The sequence below is a fragment of the Diabrotica virgifera genome, chromosome 4 (assembly GCF_917563875.1).
Source record: "Diabrotica virgifera virgifera chromosome 4, PGI_DIABVI_V3a".
In the NCBI taxonomy this organism is placed as follows: Eukaryota; Metazoa; Arthropoda; class Insecta; order Coleoptera; family Chrysomelidae; genus Diabrotica; species Diabrotica virgifera.
The window spans coordinates 52066911-52086413 of NC_065446.1; positions in this window are offsets into that span (position 1 = coordinate 52066911).

Here is a 19503-nt window from a genome sequence, read left to right on the forward strand (position 1 = left end):
AATAATAAACATTGATAATATAATAGTGTGAATGTAATAAAATGAACATTGGGAATAAACGGATTTCTTAATCCCAGATCATTAAACCAAGGAAATTCAGGAAAGAATATTTTCATCACACATTATCTTCACGCTGTTGAACATAAACTCAGTTGCCTTTAGCGTTCCCAATCTTCTGCTTTGTAAATCCAGTTTGTTTTAAACATCTTATATCATCCATCCAATCTAAGGACGATGATCCGTGTGTCCAGCCCAGTTCCATTTCATATGTGCTATCCTTTTCACAGAATGTGTAACCTCTGTGTTGTTTTCTTCTAGTTCCATGATATATTTTTATCCATATTCATGGTCCTAAATCATTTTTAAAATTTGATTTATAGTTGATAACTTTCATCGTTGTGAAAGTTAAACAAAAAAAAGTGAACAAACGATTGAAGACAACAACAGCCTCAAAGTTCTAAGAAGAAAATTAACAAATGTCAATGATGAATAATCATCTTAGTTTACTTTGGATATTCATACAGATTTTCCACTGTACATTAAAATTTCTGACAGTTTATTATTCCAATTAATCTTTGAAAACAATGTGATTATCAACATTTCAATACAAACAGACATTTCAGATGTATTTTCTCTCTAAATAAAGAATTAAAGCAATAAATCCGTTAACGCCAGAAGAATGTAACAAAGTGCAAATTACCTAATCAATATCAGCTTAATCGAGATTTTTTAATACCCATACTTGGAATCCCTAAGGCAAACGAAATAAATCCCGATTCATCGGCGGAGTATGAAAAAAAGAGCCTTTAAAACATTTCAATGAAGTCGATTGCAATTTTTCCCGGCCACAAAAGAACTTTTCCGTTTCTTGCCCGCAGTAATTACTGACGTGCGGTAACAGAAATCTCTTTAAGATTTATAACCTCGTATTTCGGTTCTAAACCGATAAATATTTTCCCGAACGACGCTCTTATTCAATATATAACCTATAGAAATATTGAATAAAAGATGAAGGGCGCTCGAAGCGTATAGATATTGGTGTCACGATATGGCAACTCAAAGTTTCTTTGGAAAACTCTTTGGAAAAAAGAGGGCGGCATTCGACTGCTGCGGCGATGGAAGGAGCCGTCAAAGTATACACGGCTGCCGCCTCCAGGCACCTGTTCACTTCCGTCTACTCGAAGCTTTATAGCGATATAGAGGCCGCTGTCATACTTTACCTATACCCCTTTCCGTCTCGTACCTTCTTCCTAATATTTGGTAGATGTTTTGATGCCGGTAGTCTCCTAACAAAACAAAATCCCTTTTTATTATTAAAAAGGAACATCAGGTTTCACAAGCTAGATATGTCTCATAAAAGCAAAATAGTTTAAAAAATATTTAAGCAGCTTTGATTTTCCAAACTTAACCTCAATTTAGTATTGTATAACATTGGATTTAAAAAATATTTTTACAGTAATGTCATTTTGTTTTGAAGTATGTTGAGCATGTACAAAGTACGACATGAACAATTAATGCATGTCTTGGAATCAAAGAAGTTGGACTACAATGACCTCAGGATTTTATCGAATTTATACTATAAACAACGAGCAAAAGTACGTGTTAACGACCAGCTGTCAGAGGAAATTGAAATCAGACGTGGAGTGAGACAGGGATGCGTGTTGTCGCCAATTCTTTTTAATGCCTACTCGGAAGAGATCTTGGAAAAAGCTCTTGAGGGTGAAACAGCTGGAATAAAGGTAAATGGAGTTCCCATTAACAACATTAGATATGCGGATGACACTGTCATCTTAGCTGAAAATATTGGGGATCTTCAGAGGCTGGTGATCAGAATAGCAGAGTTTGGACAAGAATACGGGCTAACAATGACTATCAAGAAGACAAAGTTTATGAGAATATCGAAAACTCAAAGAAATAACGAAAATCTTTTCATAAACGGATCCAATATCGAACGAGTCGACCAATATGCATACCTTGAAACAATGATCAACTCCACAGGAGATTACTTACAGGAAATCAAAATCAGAATAGAAAAGACTAGAGCAAATTTTAACAAAATGAGAAAAGTGCTCTGCACAAGAGATTCGAAGTTAGAGCTAAGAGTTAGGTTGGATAGGTGCTACGTTTTCTCGACTTTGTTTTCTGGAATGGAAGCTTGGACCTTGAATGCTGCATCAATGAAAAAACTAGAATCATTCGAGCTGTGGGTGTACAGAAGAATTCTGAAAATATCGTGGACAGAACACATCACAAACAAAAAGCTTCTGAGAAAGATTAATAAAGAAATGGAAATCCTAAATACCATCAAAACAAGAAAATTAAAATATCTCGGACATATTACACGTGGAGAGAGATACAGCTTGCTCCAATTGATTATGCAGGGAAAGATTCAAGGAAAGAGAAGCATAGGGAGACGCAGAATATCATGGCTGCGCAACCTGAGAGAGTGGTACGGATGTACATCAAATGAACTTTTTAGAGCAGCCGTCTCTAAAATACGAATAGCTATGATGATTGCCGATCTCCGCCGCGGAGATGGCACTTAAAGAAGAAGATGTTGAGCATCTTTAATCGTCATCAATATTCTGCTTGTGTTCATTGATCTCAATCCAGCCAATCGCTTCCACTGCTGATCATAGGCGTCCCTAAGATCTTTTCAGTGTTTCAATACTGGTCCGCTTGTAACTAGTCTCCCGCTAATATTTTTACGTAATATGTGTTCATCAGGTAGTGGCATATAGCTGCTCAAAATTCATCATATCTAATAGTTTATTCCGGTGGTGTGTGTTGACGGAATTAATTAAAAATAAGTGTAACAATGAACAGTAATATATTTATTTATTTTGGGTAAACATGCGTGGTGTTTTGCTTATATCTCGAAAGGGTATTGTTAGCGAGAGCGAGGGTGTGTCTGAATCGTTTGCATGCTGTGTAGAGACTGGTTTGCCGGACCACCAACTATTATGTCAACTGGTTTGCGGTTTTGCGATAATGGACAGAAGGGCCATAAATTACTGCCTCTGCCTTTTAAAAGATGACAACCTTTTTGTATTTTAAGAAGTTGACATGAAGAGTGTGGCAATCTGGCATCGTAATCAATTAGTGTTTCCTTGAAAAAAACAGTAATTTTATACAATCTGTTTAGGGATAAATTTTCGTTTCTCGAAATCAACGGCCCTTGTTGGCATATGGTTTGTGTATTACATGTGAATTTTAAATGACTAATGTTGTTTTGTTTTGAGAAAAGTTATTAAAAATTAAGAAAATAAACTTAGCAAAAATAGTAATTAACGCGTATCGCTATACATCCCCGTTCGAGAGAATAAGATGATAGATAATACATAATATATACATATTTATGATGAAAATTGAAAATAACAGAAAATAAAACAACGCAATGTTTATACGAGGAAAAAAAATCACTGAATTCACTGTTAACCGACACTTTCTTGATAACTTCCGGTAAATCTTGCTCTTCTCTTCGTTCTGCCGTTTGTTTCGCTGGATACTCTCATTTTTTCTGGCTCGTGATTGATACTTTCGTGAAGCTCGTACTCCGGTTTCAATCTGTCTATGGAAATTGTTGTTTCTTTTCCATTTACACGTACGACAAAAGTCTTGTCACCTCGTTTGACTACAGGAAAGGACCGTGATATGGGTTTTGTAAGCTGCTTTTGATTGTATCACGTCGGGTCACCAATATTCCGGTGGTGTGTGTTGACGGAATTAATTAAAAATAAGTGTAACAACGAACAGTAATATATTTATTTGTTTTGGGTAAACAAGCGTGGTGTTTTGCTTATATCTCGAAAGGATATTGTTAGCGAGAGCGAGGGTGTGTCTGAATCGTTCGCATGCTGTGTAGAGACTGGTTTGCCGGACCACCAACTATTATGTCAACTGGTTTGCGGTTTTGCGATAATGGCCAGAAGGGCCATAAATTACTGCATCTGCCTTTTAAAAGATGAGAACCTTTTTTTTGTATTTTAAGAAGTTGACATGAAGAGTGTGGCAATCTGGCATCGTAATCAATTAGTGTTTCCTTGAAAAGAACATTAATTTTATACAATCTGTTTAAGGATACATTTTCGTTTCTCGAAATCAACGGCCCTTGTTGGCATATGGTTTGTGTATTACATGTGAATTTTAAATGACTAATGTTGTTTCGTTTTGAGAAAAGTTATTAAAAATTAAGAAAATAAAATTAGCAAAAATAGTGATTAAAGCGTATCGCTATATAGTCCTGTCGCCAGGGGGGGTACAACGGCCTCGTTAATTCAGATGGACTTATATATATATATATATATATATATATATATATATATATATATATATATATATAATCTAAACCTTTCTACCTAACGGTGTAAGGTGTTTACAAATACATTTCATACATCTACATCATATATAAATCGTCTCCAATCTTGCTTATTCTTGGCCCTTCGTTTCGCTTCAGTCCACGTTGTATTTTTCGTCCTCAGAATTTCTACCACTTCATCGTTCCAGGTTTTCTTTGGTCTCCCTCTTCCTCTCTTGTTTTGTACTTTTGCCTCCCATATGCGTTTTACCTGTCTATCATCGTTCATTCTACACAAATGTCCAAACCATTTAAGCTTGTTCCTATCTAATATTTGTGTTATTGGTTCGACTTGTAGTTCTTCTCGCACACTGCTGTTTCTTATTCTATCACGTCTTGTAATTCCTTTTACTTTTCTTAGGTACTTCATGTCCATGGAGTTTATTCTGCTTTTCGATGATTGTGTTAGCACCCAGCTCTCACTACCATAGGTAAGGATTGGCCTGAAGATTGTTTTATATACCATCATCTTTGTCCTGCTGCTTACTTCTCTCTTTCCAATGAATGTTCTGTTTAAGCTGTGGTACATTCTGGACGCCATGGTTATCCTTTCGTTGACTTCTTCTTCTGATCTTCCTCCATTCTCTATTTTCACACCCAAGTATTTATATGTTGTTACTTGTTCTAGTTTCTTGTTATTTATCTCTATATTTACTTGTTTATCTTCATTCCCCATGACCATTATCTTTGTTTTCTCCATGTTTATTTTCATATTTCTCTCTTCCAGCTCCTCTTTCCACATTATTAGGTTCCTTTTGAGGTCATCTTCGCTGTGTGCTAGTAACATCAGGTCGTCTGCAAATGCACATACTGAAATTCCTATAGGTTCTAGTCTGTGGTAACCAATGTGTAATTTGCGTGTCTTTGCTTCCATTACTTTTATGATGTCATCCATGAGTACGATGAATAGTGTGGGGCTCAGTACTCCTCCCTGCTTCAGTCCATCATTTATCTCAAAAGTTTCAGAATGGGTATTATCTTTCCTGATGTAGCATTTGTTACGTTTATATAAGCTTTGTATAGCCTGCCTCAGTTTGAGATCAATATCTCTTCGTTCGAGACTTTCCCATACTTTGTATTGTGAAACTTTATCGAATGCTTTTTCTAAATCTATAAATGCTGCATATACTTCAGTTTTAGTAGTTCTCGTTTTTTCTGTTACTTGTTTGATCGTAAAGATGTGGTCTTGGGTACTCCGGCCTTTCCTGAACCCACTTTGTGGTTCTGCTAGGTTGTGTTCAACTATTGAACTAAGTTTTTTGTTTAAAATATATTCGTACGATTTTGACACCACACTTAACAGCGTAATACCTCTGTAGTTGCCGCAATTTCTTGTGTCCCCTTTCTTAAAAATGGGCAATATAATTCCTGTTTTCCAATCTTCTGGTACAGTACCCAAGTGCCATGCTTTGTTGAGAATTTCTGTTAGCATCTCTACCCCTGACACCCCTAGATTTTTCAGCATTTCTGGTGTGATCTTATCATGGCCTGCTGATTTTCCTACTTTTAGATGCGAGATGGCTTCCAGTACTTCATTCTTATCGATATTTTCGTCTTCGTCGTCGTGTTCTACGTTGGGGGTGGTCGTTTGTTCATGTGACTCATTACTGGTGGTTGTTCCATTTAGTAGATCTTGGAAATGCTCCTTCCATCTTTTCATAATTTCGTCTTCATCTGTCAGTAGTACATTATCTTTTGATTTGATCTGTCTTATGTTTGGTTGTTTGTCCTTTCGTAGGTTCTTCAAAACTCTGTAGAGTAACTTTTGATTTCCTTGGCTATTTTCTTCTAATTTTGTTCCAAATTCTTCCCAGGATCTCTGTTTGGCTCGGGTTACTAGTTCTTTGACATTAGTACGTTGTTCTTTATATAGCGTGTAGTTATTATCTGTTCTGTCTCCGAGGTATTGTTTCCATAAACTTTTCTTTCTTTTCACTTGATCTTTAATTTCTTCGTTCCACCACCTTGTCTGTTTTATATTTTTATTCACTACTATTGTACCACATGTTTCTTTTGCTGCCTTTAGGATGGTATCCTTAAATTCTAGCCAGAGTTCTTCTAGATTCAGACTTCGCCATATTTGTCTTCTGTTTTCGATGTGTGTTTCTGTAGTGTTTTTATATTGTTCAGCAATCTTTTTGTCTTGTAACTTATAGGATCTGATTGATTCGTTCCTATTCTTGTTCTGGCTTGTCATTTTTGTTATTTCTTGATGGTTATTATCCTTAATTTTCCACTTAGCTACTAATAAGTAGTGGTCACTGTAGATTTCTGCGCCTCTATTAATTTTCACGTCAGTTATTTCTTTTCGATTTTGTCTGTTGATTAGTACATAATCTATTATTGATCTTTCATTTCTGCTTCTAACTTCTCTGGTATATTTGTGTATATCTTTGTGCATGTAAAACGTATTGGTTACTATCAAGTTGTTCTCCATGCAAAAATTGATCAACCTATTTCCATTATTGTTTCTGGTCTCCTCTCCATGCATTCCAATTACATCTATTGTGTCATTTCCTTTTCCTACTCTACTGTTAAAATCTCCCATGATGATTAGTCTGCCATTTACGTTTTCCACTGTATCTGTCAGCTCCTCCCAGAAGTCATCTTTTTTACTTGCAACTTCATCTTCACCTGGTCCATATACAATTATTATTGTTGTGTTACTAGTTTGATCTATATTCATTTCAATTTTTAATATTTTCTCAGATATAAATTCCCATCTTGTCATGTGCTTTATATGTTCTTTTGTTATAATGCAACCAACCCCTGCGGCCGCTCGTAGCTCTGGTTTTACTCCACTGTATAACAGTAAATGTCCCCCTTCTTGTTCTATGGTTCCCTGTCCTTTCTTTTTTAATTCTGTTACTGCTAGGATGTCTAGTTTGTAACTTTCAAATTCCTGTATGAGTTCTCGTTCTTTATCGTTGATACTTCTGATGTTCCACGTTGCTATTTTCAGTATTTTCATTTTTGTGTTGCTCGTTGTTGTGTCTGTTAAGATCATATCCTTATTCGTTTCCTTTTTCGTTGCCATTTGTCGGTCCATTTCTTCGTCTATTGTCATCAGTTTTTTGACCTAAATTTTTGTTTTTCCGTAGATGAGTGTTTTTCTAATCTATTTTCATTTTCAATCCAATCGAATTGTATGTTATCAACCCATAATTTTTTATATCCAATTCTCACTCTTTTTCCTTTCTCTCTTTCCTCTGATGCCCTCCTTTTTATTATAGATTGCGTTTCTAGTTCTTTTTTAGTGAGGTCGTGGTCAATATATATTCTCTTATGTGGATGGTTCTTCAGTTTCTTTTTGGCTTCCATTACTCTCAGTTTGTCTCCGAATGATTCTAATTCTATGATGCATTTGTTTTTCCCTATGCTATATACTTCTTTCAGGTCCACTTGCAGTTCTAGCAAATCTGTCATGATACTTTTGGCTTGTTCCTTTAGAGATTTATTACCGACGTTGTCTGTCTCTATACCAGTAATGACAATGTTTTTTCTCTTTTTGTCTCTTTCGTTCTTTTCTACTTTTGTTGCGAGCAGTTCTATGTCTTTTTTCATTCTGAAATTTTCTTCAGTTAAAACTCTGTTCATATCAATTAGTTCTGTTATCTGTTTAGAATTTTCCTGCTTTATTTCCCGAATTTCGGTTATGAGGTTTTCCAACATTTTCATCATTTTATTCAGTTTTTGTTCGCTGTCGTCTCCCATATTTAATTGTACACGATGTTTTATTCAATAATTTACTATTGCTGAATTGTGTGTTGCCTATGCTATCGGCGTATTTCACTCTTGCTGTATGTATTATATATTGCCTACTCTATCGGCGTAATAGATGCAAATATGTAATATGTTCTGTGGTTACGTTTGTTTGTGCTGTGTACGTCAGGCGTAAGACATTTGACACACTTCAACGGTGCGGATGTCAGAATATCTATTCCGGCGTACTTTCAAGGTTATATCTATTTTTAATATTAATGATTTTGACCAATATGCATACCTTGAAACAATGATCAACTCCACAGGAGATTACTTACAGGAAATCAAAATCAGAATAGAAAAGACTAGAGCAAATTTTAACAAAATGAGAAAAGTGCTCTGCACAAGAGATTCGAAGTTAGAGCTAAGAGTTAGGTTGGATAGGTGCTACGTTTTCTCGACTTTGTTTTCTGGAATGGAAGCTTGGACCTTGAATGCTGCATCAATGAAAAAACTAGAATCATTCGAGCTGTGGGTGTACAGAAGAATTCTGAAAATATCGTGGACAGAACACATCACAAACAAAAAGCTTCTGAGAAAGATTAATAAAGAAATGGAAATCCTAAATACCATCAAAACAAGAAAATTAAAATATCTCGGACATATTACACGTGGAGAGAGATACAGCTTGCTCCAATTGATTATGCAGGGAAAGATTCAAGGAAAGAGAAGCATAGGGAGACGCAGAATATCATGGCTGCGCAACCTGAGAGAGTGGTACGGATGTACATCAAATGAACTTTTTAGAGCAGCCGTCTCTAAAATACGAATAGCTATGATGATTGCCGATCTCCGCCGCGGAGATGGCACTTAAAGAAGAAGATGTTGAGCATCTTTAATCGTCATCAATATTCTGCTTGTGTTCATTGATCTCAATCCAGCCAATCGCTTCCACTGCTGATCATAGGCGTCCCTAAGATCTTTTCAGTGTTTCAATACTGGTCCGCTTGTAACTAGTCTCCCGCTAATATTTTTACGTAATATGTGTTCATCAGGTAGTGGCATATAGCTGCTCAAAATTCATCATATCTAATAGTTTATTCCGGTGGTGTGTGTTGACGGAATTAATTAAAAATAAGTGTAACAATGAACAGTAATATATTTATTTATTTTGGGTAAACATGCGTGGTGTTTTGCTTATATCTCGAAAGGGTATTGTTAGCGAGAGCGAGGGTGTGTCTGAATCGTTTGCATGCTGTGTAGAGACTGGTTTGCCGGACCACCAACTATTATGTCAACTGGTTTGCGGTTTTGCGATAATGGACAGAAGGGCCATAAATTACTGCCTCTGCCTTTTAAAAGATGACAACCTTTTTGTATTTTAAGAAGTTGACATGAAGAGTGTGGCAATCTGGCATCGTAATCAATTAGTGTTTCCTTGAAAAAAACAGTAATTTTATACAATCTGTTTAGGGATAAATTTTCGTTTCTCGAAATCAACGGCCCTTGTTGGCATATGGTTTGTGTATTACATGTGAATTTTAAATGACTAATGTTGTTTTGTTTTGAGAAAAGTTATTAAAAATTAAGAAAATAAACTTAGCAAAAATAGTAATTAACGCGTATCGCTATACATCCCCGTTCGAGAGAATAAGATGATAGATAATACATAATATATACATATTTATGATGAAAATTGAAAATAACAGAAAATAAAACAACGCAATGTTTATACGAGGAAAAAAAATCACTGAATTCACTGTTAACCGACACTTTCTTGATAACTTCCGGTAAATCTTGCTCTTCTCTTCGTTCTGCCGTTTGTTTCGCTGGATACTCTCATTTTTTCTGGCTCGTGATTGATACTTTCGTGAAGCTCGTACTCCGGTTTCAATCTGTCTATGGAAATTGTTGTTTCTTTTCCATTTACACGTACGACAAAAGTCTTGTCACCTCGTTTGACTACAGGAAAGGACCGTGATATGGGTTTTGTAAGCTGCTTTTGATTGTATCACGTCGGGTCACCAATATTCCGGTGGTGTGTGTTGACGGAATTAATTAAAAATAAGTGTAACAACGAACAGTAATATATTTATTTGTTTTGGGTAAACAAGCGTGGTGTTTTGCTTATATCTCGAAAGGATATTGTTAGCGAGAGCGAGGGTGTGTCTGAATCGTTCGCATGCTGTGTAGAGACTGGTTTGCCGGACCACCAACTATTATGTCAACTGGTTTGCGGTTTTGCGATAATGGCCAGAAGGGCCATAAATTACTGCATCTGCCTTTTAAAAGATGAGAACCTTTTTTTTGTATTTTAAGAAGTTGACATGAAGAGTGTGGCAATCTGGCATCGTAATCAATTAGTGTTTCCTTGAAAAGAACATTAATTTTATACAATCTGTTTAAGGATACATTTTCGTTTCTCGAAATCAACGGCCCTTGTTGGCATATGGTTTGTGTATTACATGTGAATTTTAAATGACTAATGTTGTTTCGTTTTGAGAAAAGTTATTAAAAATTAAGAAAATAAAATTAGCAAAAATAGTGATTAAAGCGTATCGCTATATAGTCCTGTCACCAGGGGGGGTACAACGGCCTCGTTAATTCAGATGGACTTACCCAAGTTTTTTTTATGTATTTTGACCCGTAGAAAACGAATTTTTTGGGTAACAGTTGATCCGGATGTCGATAAGGTTGTTATAGACCAAGAACTTGAGGAATCAAATAACAGCGATTTTTGGCAAAACAAAACAATATTTTGTATTTTTTGGGTCATTTTAAGCAAAAAATATTTCTACAAGTTTTTTAGTAGGATGCAGAGTTTTCGAGATAAACGCGGTTGAACTTTCAAAAAATCGAAAAACTGCAATTTTTAAACCCGAATAACTTTTGATTAAAAAATAAAATAGCAATTCTGCTAAGCGCCTTTGAAAGTTCAAGTCAAATTATGTCGGTTTTGATTATTTGCATTGCTAAAAATTTATTGTGTTATTGTTAAACAAAGCTACAAACAACTAGTGCGTGAGTGATGTTTCTATGATTTCTCATTTAAAATCGAACGAGTAGGTAGAATAGGTACTAGTGCAATCAAGACTATTTCTACGTTACATGCGTTAAAACGCATGTAAAAGCACGGGAAACCCTACGTGTTTATAGCTTTGTTAAACAATAAAAAAATAAATTTTTACCAATGCAAATAATCAAAACCGATATAATTTGACTTAAACTTTCAAATGCGGTAAGCAGACTTGCTATTTTATTTTTTAATCAAAAGTTATTCGGGTTCAAAAATTGCAGTTTTTCGATTTTTTTAAAGTTCAACCGCGTTTATCTCGAAAACTGTGCATCCTACGAAAAAACTTGTAGAAATATTTTTTACTTAAAATGGCCCAAAAAATACAAAATATTGTTTTGTTTTGCCAAAAATCGCTGTTATTTGATTCCTCAAGTTCTTGGTCTATAACAATCTTATCGACATCCGGATCAACTGTTACCCAAAAAATTCGTGTTCTACGGGTGAAAATACATAAAAAAACCTTGAGTAAGTCCATCTGAATTAACGAGGCCGTTGTACCCCCCCTGGCGACAGGACTAATAAGTTTCTTTTTAAAAATTCACGACCATAATAGAAACTTTTATGGTCGCGAATCAGACAGCAAACAGTAGAAGATGCCTACAGTGACTAGGTACCTACAAGAATATAGAGACAGGATATCGATTATTGTCCTGTGCTTTCTATGGTACAGTGCATGGCCACTCAATTTGAGTTTTCATCCTCCCTGTTGGTTCACTATCCTGATTGGAATAAGATGATAGAACAATAACCTACACATCCGTCGGAGCAGTTTCACCTGGTTCACAGATGGGTTAAGAAGTGACGGGCGGGCTGGCGCTGGAATATATGGTGGCGCTGGAATATATGGATTTGAGTCTAGCTCTTAGCTCGCATTAATCAATCTGCCATGACGAGATCTTCGCGATCCTGGTATATGCTCAGGAGAGAAAAATCAAGGCTTGCTCAGGCAGTATAGATATTGGTGTCACGTTATGGCAACTAAAAGTTTCTTTGGAAAACTCTTAGGAACAAAGAGGCGGCATTAGACTGCTGGCCTCCAGGCACCTGTTCACTTCCGTCTACTCGAAGCTTTATAGCGATATAGAGGCCGCTGTCATACTTTACCTATACCCCTTTCCGTCTCGTACCTTCTTCCTAATATTTGGTGGATGTTTTGATGCCGGTAGTCTCCTAACAAAACAAAATCCCTTTTTATTATTAAAAAGGTACATCAGGTTTCACAAGAAGCTAGACATGTCTCATAAAAGCAAAATAGTTGAAAAAATATTAAAAAGATTGGTTTTCCAGACTTAAACCTCAATTTATTATTTTATAGCTTGATTTCAGAATTAGAAAAAAAATGTAAAATACAAAAGTTATACGATTTTTAAATTATGTGATTTTTTGACCTATATGTCATACTAGTGACGTCATCCATCTGGGCGTGATGACGTAATCGACTATTTTTAAATAAAAATGGGGGTCGTATGGTAGCTCATTTGAAAGGTTATTAAATTTTCTATTCAGTAATATAAACATTAAGATAATTATTTATACAAGGTGTCAAAAAAATGTTTTAATTAAATTAATTGGCACAAAAAGAAGAAGGTATGTATTTTATTTAATTTAAAATACATTCTACTGCTGTCAGAAAACAGTAAAAAAATGTTTATTGAGCAAATAAACATTCGTGCAATAAACTTTTATTTCTGTTTTCTAACAGCAGAAGATATTTTGAATTAAATAAATTACATACAATCTTCTTTTTATATCAATTAATTTAATTCAAAAAAAAATTTTGGACACCCTGTATAAATAATTATCTAAATGTTTGTATTACTGAATAGAGAATTTAATAACCTTTCGAATGAGGTATCGAACGACCCCTATTCTCATTTAAAAAAATAGTCGATTACGTCATCACTCCCAGATGGGTGACGTCACTAGTATGACATATATGTAAAAAAATCATAATTTAAAAATTATGATTTTTTTACATTTTTTTCTTATTACATTTGAATAACTTTTATATTTTACATTTTTTTCTAATTCTGTAAATAAAGCAGTTTACAGGGGGTCAAAATATAGTGAATAACCCTGTACATATGAAATTATTAATATAATTTCAGTTGTGTCAACTGTATGTTTTAGGTTGCCGGTTCAAGTGGAAATTTAGAGGGCGATGATGATAATACAGACAATATAAGTTTGTAAAAAATCTTACCCAAAGTCCTGTTGGTCACTGTTCACCCGCGTCTCACTCAAACACATTCGCCTCCTTTTTCGCCACCATATAGTTTTGAAGATCTGTGTCGGATCTGGTTTCCTGCCACTTTTTATATAATTTTCTCTTCTCCCTTATTTTTCCTTGTCTGTACTTCGATCTTTCAGCTAAGTTTATGATTGTAAAAACTAGCAAGTTGTTTTAAGGTTTATTCAACAGCAAGCTTTATATATCAAAAAATATTTGGCCTACAAATATGTTGGTCATTTTAATAAGTCCGACACGTAAACATGTCATATGACAGGAATTATGTTGGTGGTAACTAGCAGTCTGATTTTTGCATAAGAGTTTAATGAAAGGTAACAATTCAATTGGAAGTTCTGTCAATTTAATATTTCATCCTGCGTTTAAATTTTTCAAATATTTATTAGTTTTCTTAGGAGATTCGTGAAATGACTGCATTTAAATAGCATTGGAGCCGAAATTTTGCGCCTATGTCCTTAAAAAAAGAGTAAGAATGTCATGAAAAACATGTTTTTAACAGAAAAAACAGATTTATAGTAATATTTTCATTCTGATCCTTTGTTTACCTTAGTTCACCTTTATACTGTACAGAACTTTATTTATCTAACCTATTTACAAACGTTCAAATTCTAGAATCTGAACAATTAAGGAGCTCGGTAGACTTGCCGGCTTATTCATGCTCTTTCCTTACAAAATATTTGATGTTCCCTAATTGAGATAAGTACTCAAACACAAATCTGCACTATCAAGAGCTTGACATGTACACACTCAGCAAATTACATGTTTAAGGTCTTGTTTAATTAACAACTGAGATATCGCGCAGTTTCGTCGGTACGATACACAAAACTATCTAATTTATTTACCAAATACACAATTAATTGTCAACAATACATCAGCCTTTATCAAACCGATTCTCTATTATTTTGAATACAAGGTGTCTAATAGACAATTTACATATAATTTGGATGTTACCCATATACATGTTGCTAATGCGCATGATACAACCGGAAAAGGAAATTGAGACCATACGTAGGTAAATGGTCTTCATTTGTAGTTCCTTTCTTCTTTTGTAGACTGAAAATGAATTTGAAGAAAACTAAATGCATCATTATTAAATCAGCAGATGCAAACATCCAATTGATTATTGAAGATATTTTACTCGAACGTGTGGCTACCTACAAATACTTAGGAACATGGATAACATCAAATTCAGACCAATCCAAATTAAGACGCGTATTGAAATAGTACAATTTAAGCGCAATAACTATCACCTTTAATAAAATATACAAGCTTGGTGAGATACCTATAGACCAGGATAATAAGCTAGAAATAGACCATGTTCGGGACACTCATAGATCCAGGTAGCTGACTACTTTTTTAGTTATTTTATACCTATAGGATGAAAAACTACCTGTTTCCTGCCTAGAGTTCGCGTTCGTTTTTTAGTTATTAAAAATTTAGTGTAAAAATCGCGATTTTTTCAATTTTTTGCACCCCTTTCAAAAGATAAATAGTTGACATAAAATTACAAAATTTAATTTTTTAGAACATTAAAAAACCTTCAAAATGCCGATTTTTGAAAGTTAAAAAGTTAATTTGTTGCTACGCAAACTGCAAAATAAGTGTAAATCGTTATTTGTTAATAACTTTTACTAAAACTACCTTAGAACTTTAGTGTTTCACCCAAAGTTCGGTATTGGGGTACTTAGCAAACTCTCAAAATTTGAGACCGATCCATTAGTTAGTTTAAGAGTTATTCTAATTGTTTATCCCAGAGACCTTTATTTTGCAATAACATAAGACAGAAAATAATGAAGATAGGGCAATTCTAAGTACGTCAAATGAAAGTAGAAAACTGATACTATCAAAATGTACTAAAAAACGATAAACAGATTATCTAATATAGTTAAAAATCCTAATGCCAAATTTGTGAAATTTTTTAGTTTAAAAACATTTAGAATAACTTTAAAAATATTGTCTGTAGAAAAAGATATTTTACATATTGGAAAAGCTGGTGTTTTACACGAATTTTTAAAAATGTAGTTTAACTGATGACTAGTCGTGCTAAGTGAAGGGGGAGTTGGGAGCCGACAAATGCACGACTTCAAAAACTAAAAAAAAAGCAACTTAAAACTACTATCATTTTCTACATCTCGGGATCTACTGAATATATTTTGATCGTTCTTTTTTAATTTGTATGTAATTTTTCTGTACATTACAAATATGTAATTTGTCTAGACATTTTTACTTTATCGTACTACATACGCAGTATGAGTATAATAGATAAAGTTATAGGATCGTGCAAAAAAAAATTTTTCAGATTTCACTTTTTTTCGACGTTTTGAGTCCCCCTGAGTCTAAAAAGCAAATAAAAAAACATGTCGGAAGTATGTACGTATGTACGTACGTACGTATGTACATACGTACGTTTGAGTGTCCCGAGAAAATCCTTATTACCATGGACTACTATCTGAGAATTTTTTATTGGAATCAACAGGCTGTTGTAACATTAGATGGAAATAGCACGGATGCGCAACAGATAAGTAGAGGTGTGAGACAGGGTTGTGTACTTTCACCATTACTATTTAATATATACTCCGAAGGGATATTTACACCAGCACTTAAAAACAGCACAGAGGGAATCAAGATAAATGGTGAAAATATAAATAGGTCAATAGGTAACATTAAAAATCAAAGTTTCTCAACCTCATAAAAATATTTAAAAAAACTTTTAAAAGTGACCACCATTTTCCAGGTGACACCTCCATGGCTTCTAAAAATTGCAAACCAGATGGATGCTGCAATGAAGACAAGAGGGAATTCTAAAAGTTGCAATTCACAACCCCGTCTGCACAGCTTGGTAAATTACTCGATAGCAATAATACTAATAGAAAAATAAATAATACCAAAAAAAAAATAGAAAAATAAATAAAAAATGTATACCATTTTTATTCAGTTGCAATGAGAAGGCAAAACTGTCTTAATCTTCACTTAGTTCAGAGGGCGCAAACCAGCAGTCTATTCGAAAATCGTTGATTTTCGAATGTAATATTTTGTAGGTGTTGCCGGCCAGTGCCGGTTCACCTTAACTAATTAAAATAAGACGGATCTTGTTTAGGTTCACAACGAAATGATTATTTACTTCGGTATTAGTTATCTGTGCTATCCAAGAAATATTTAATATTCGCCTATATATCCACATTTATAATCCCTCTTTTCGATCCATCGTTGTTTTTAGGGTCCCTGCTTCTCGTTCTTATGACAGTAACATATCAACAGTAGATACTGAATCATTTTTTAATGTTGTTCTGAATCATTTTTTGTTTTAGTTTTAAACTAATATGAATATTACAAAAGAATGTTCCCATTTCTTAAAAAATATTGTAAATACATATTTGTAATTGGACTCCGACTGTCATCCATGTTTCTTATTATATTAATTCCCCATTTATTTTTTTATGTGGTGGGCTTTCTAGTGGTTTTTTGAAAGCTGGGGTGGGTAATAATAATAATAATAATGTCGTATGGCATTTTTGCCGGGGAGATCCTTTCGGACAGGTTCCGGCGCCATTTACATCCTTATCCCTGTCGATGTACACACTAGCCCAGGGGGACCGACGGCTTAACGTACTCTCCGAGGCACGGTGAACAGCTCGTATCATTTTTAGAAATGAAAATGGATTGTCTGTGCCGGGGCTCGAACCTGGGCGCTCTGGCTTATGAGACCAGTTGTCATGCCGCTGCGCTACGGCTGTTCACAAGCTGAAATGGGTATAAAGTGAATAATGAACTGATGAAGTGCATAAACAGCGTGTCTACTTCAGTTATAAACATATGGGAAACTTTTTTATTATTAATTTTAAGAAAAAAAGTTATTCTTCATAAAATGTTCTGCATGCTCTAAAACCTAATATTCAATCAAATTTTATCAATATTATACAAGGTATGTCCAAAAATATGAATTTCGTTCAAGGGTAAAGTACCTTTATTTCTCTGAATGTCGAAAATTCTTATTATGAAAAGTGGTTTGGAGTTAAAAACTAAGATCAAATATGCAATTACATGCTTCTAATTGAGAAAAAAATATTTTACAAATTTTTCTCAAATTTATGTATACCCAACATCGTTTTTATTTATTACAAATATGATAACTCTTTTATTACTCATTTTTCGAAAAAAAATTATTCTTTATAAAACGTTCAGCATAGTCTAGATTCTAAAATGCAACCATGATATATCAATTTTTATTAATTTTATACGAGGTGTGTCAAAAAATAGGAATTTCGCTCATGAGTATAATATTATAGTACTTTTATATTTCACAATATTTCAATTAAAAGGATGTAATTGCATCTTGAAACATAGTTTTTAATTCTAAACAACTTTTTGTAATAACAATTTACAATATTGTGAAAAATAAAGGTACTTTACTCCTGAGTGAAATTCATATTTTTTGACATACCTCGTATAAAATTAATAAAATGTATTATCTGATGGTTGCATTTTAGATGTGAGGACATACAGAGCTTTTTATAAAGAATACTTTTTTTTCGTAAACTAATAATAAAAGAGTTATCACATGTGTAATAAATAAAAACGAAGTACCTACCTATCCATAAATTTGAGAAAAATTTGGAAAGCATTTTTTTCGATTAGAAGCATGTAATTGTATATTTTATCTGAGTTTTTAATTACAAACAACTTTTCATTATAAGAATTTTCGATATTGAGAGAAATAAAGGTATTTTACTCTTGAACGAAATTCACATTTTTTGACATACCTCGTATAATATTGATAAAATTTGATATCTGATGATTGAATGATAGGTTCTAGAGTGTGCAGAACTTTTTATGAAAAATAACTTTTTTTCGTAAAATTAATAATAAAAAAGATTCCCAGATGTTTCCAACTTAAGTAGACACGCTGTATATAGTAAAATGTATATTGGACGGTCCTGAGCTAATAGTGCTGACGTACTGCGAAAACAAGCAGGAATGAACTCAGAGTCATAACAGGGGTCCTCTTTTCGAATTCATTCGAGCATATTTCGCATATGAAATTGGAAGAATTTCGCTCTAAATCCAGTTTCTTGTATTTTCGAATACTTCGTGTACGAATTTTTTCGTATACGATGACTCGAATGGGTATGAACCATTCGAATTTGGATGCTCGTATACGAATTGTTTTGTTGTTGTCATTTCAAGGTCACTTCAGTTGTCATTGATAGTTTTAATCGTTGGTGTATACAATATTTTTACATTAAACTGTCTTTTCAATGGCTGGTTATAATTTTGTATAAAGTTATCTAAAAAATAGTTTCGAAACACCCAAAAAATTTAAGTTTTGAAAGGTAAATAATAAAATATCAGTGTAAATTCTCAATTTTTTCTTACTATCATATTACATAACCGTGCATTTAAATAATCGTTTTGAAACACCAAAAAACTAGTAAAATATCAGTGTAAATACTGGATACAAAAATAATAATAAACAAAATAGTGGACTTTGCAAACCGATATTACTAATATTATGCAAGCTTAAGATTCGATTCCAGCTAATATTTTAGCTATTTTCTTTAATAATGTGATTATACCGTTGATTGAAATTATACAAAAAATAAACAAAAAGGTATGGCAACACTGTGCCTCTTCAAATGAAGGTTAAGCCCAATGTTGTTCGAATTTGCAGTGTTGCCGGTGCAAATTCTTCTCGTATACGTATAACATTTCGAAGGACGTTCAAAAATACAGATTCAGATTCGTATACGAAATTTTTCATTCGAGTTAACTCGTATACGAACAAATTCGATTGAATTCGAAAATACGACCCCAGGCTTTCAAGCTTAGATAAACCTAATTATTTTTGGAAATACTCAACATCATGTAAGCTGTGCTTTATATAGAATTGTTCATGTTTTTAGGATAATTTCTTTTGAGGAGTATTTCCAAAGTTTGTGAAAATATGTATAGGTACTACGCTTCGAAGTATATGTATCTACTATTGATGATAGACATTATCAATTTAACGACTACAAGAATAGTTGTACGATTTATTTGCAAAAATAAGAAGAAAAATGCAAAAAAAACAATTACCTAATCATGGCACTGAAGTATATAAACAATAATTTTTATATTAATAAA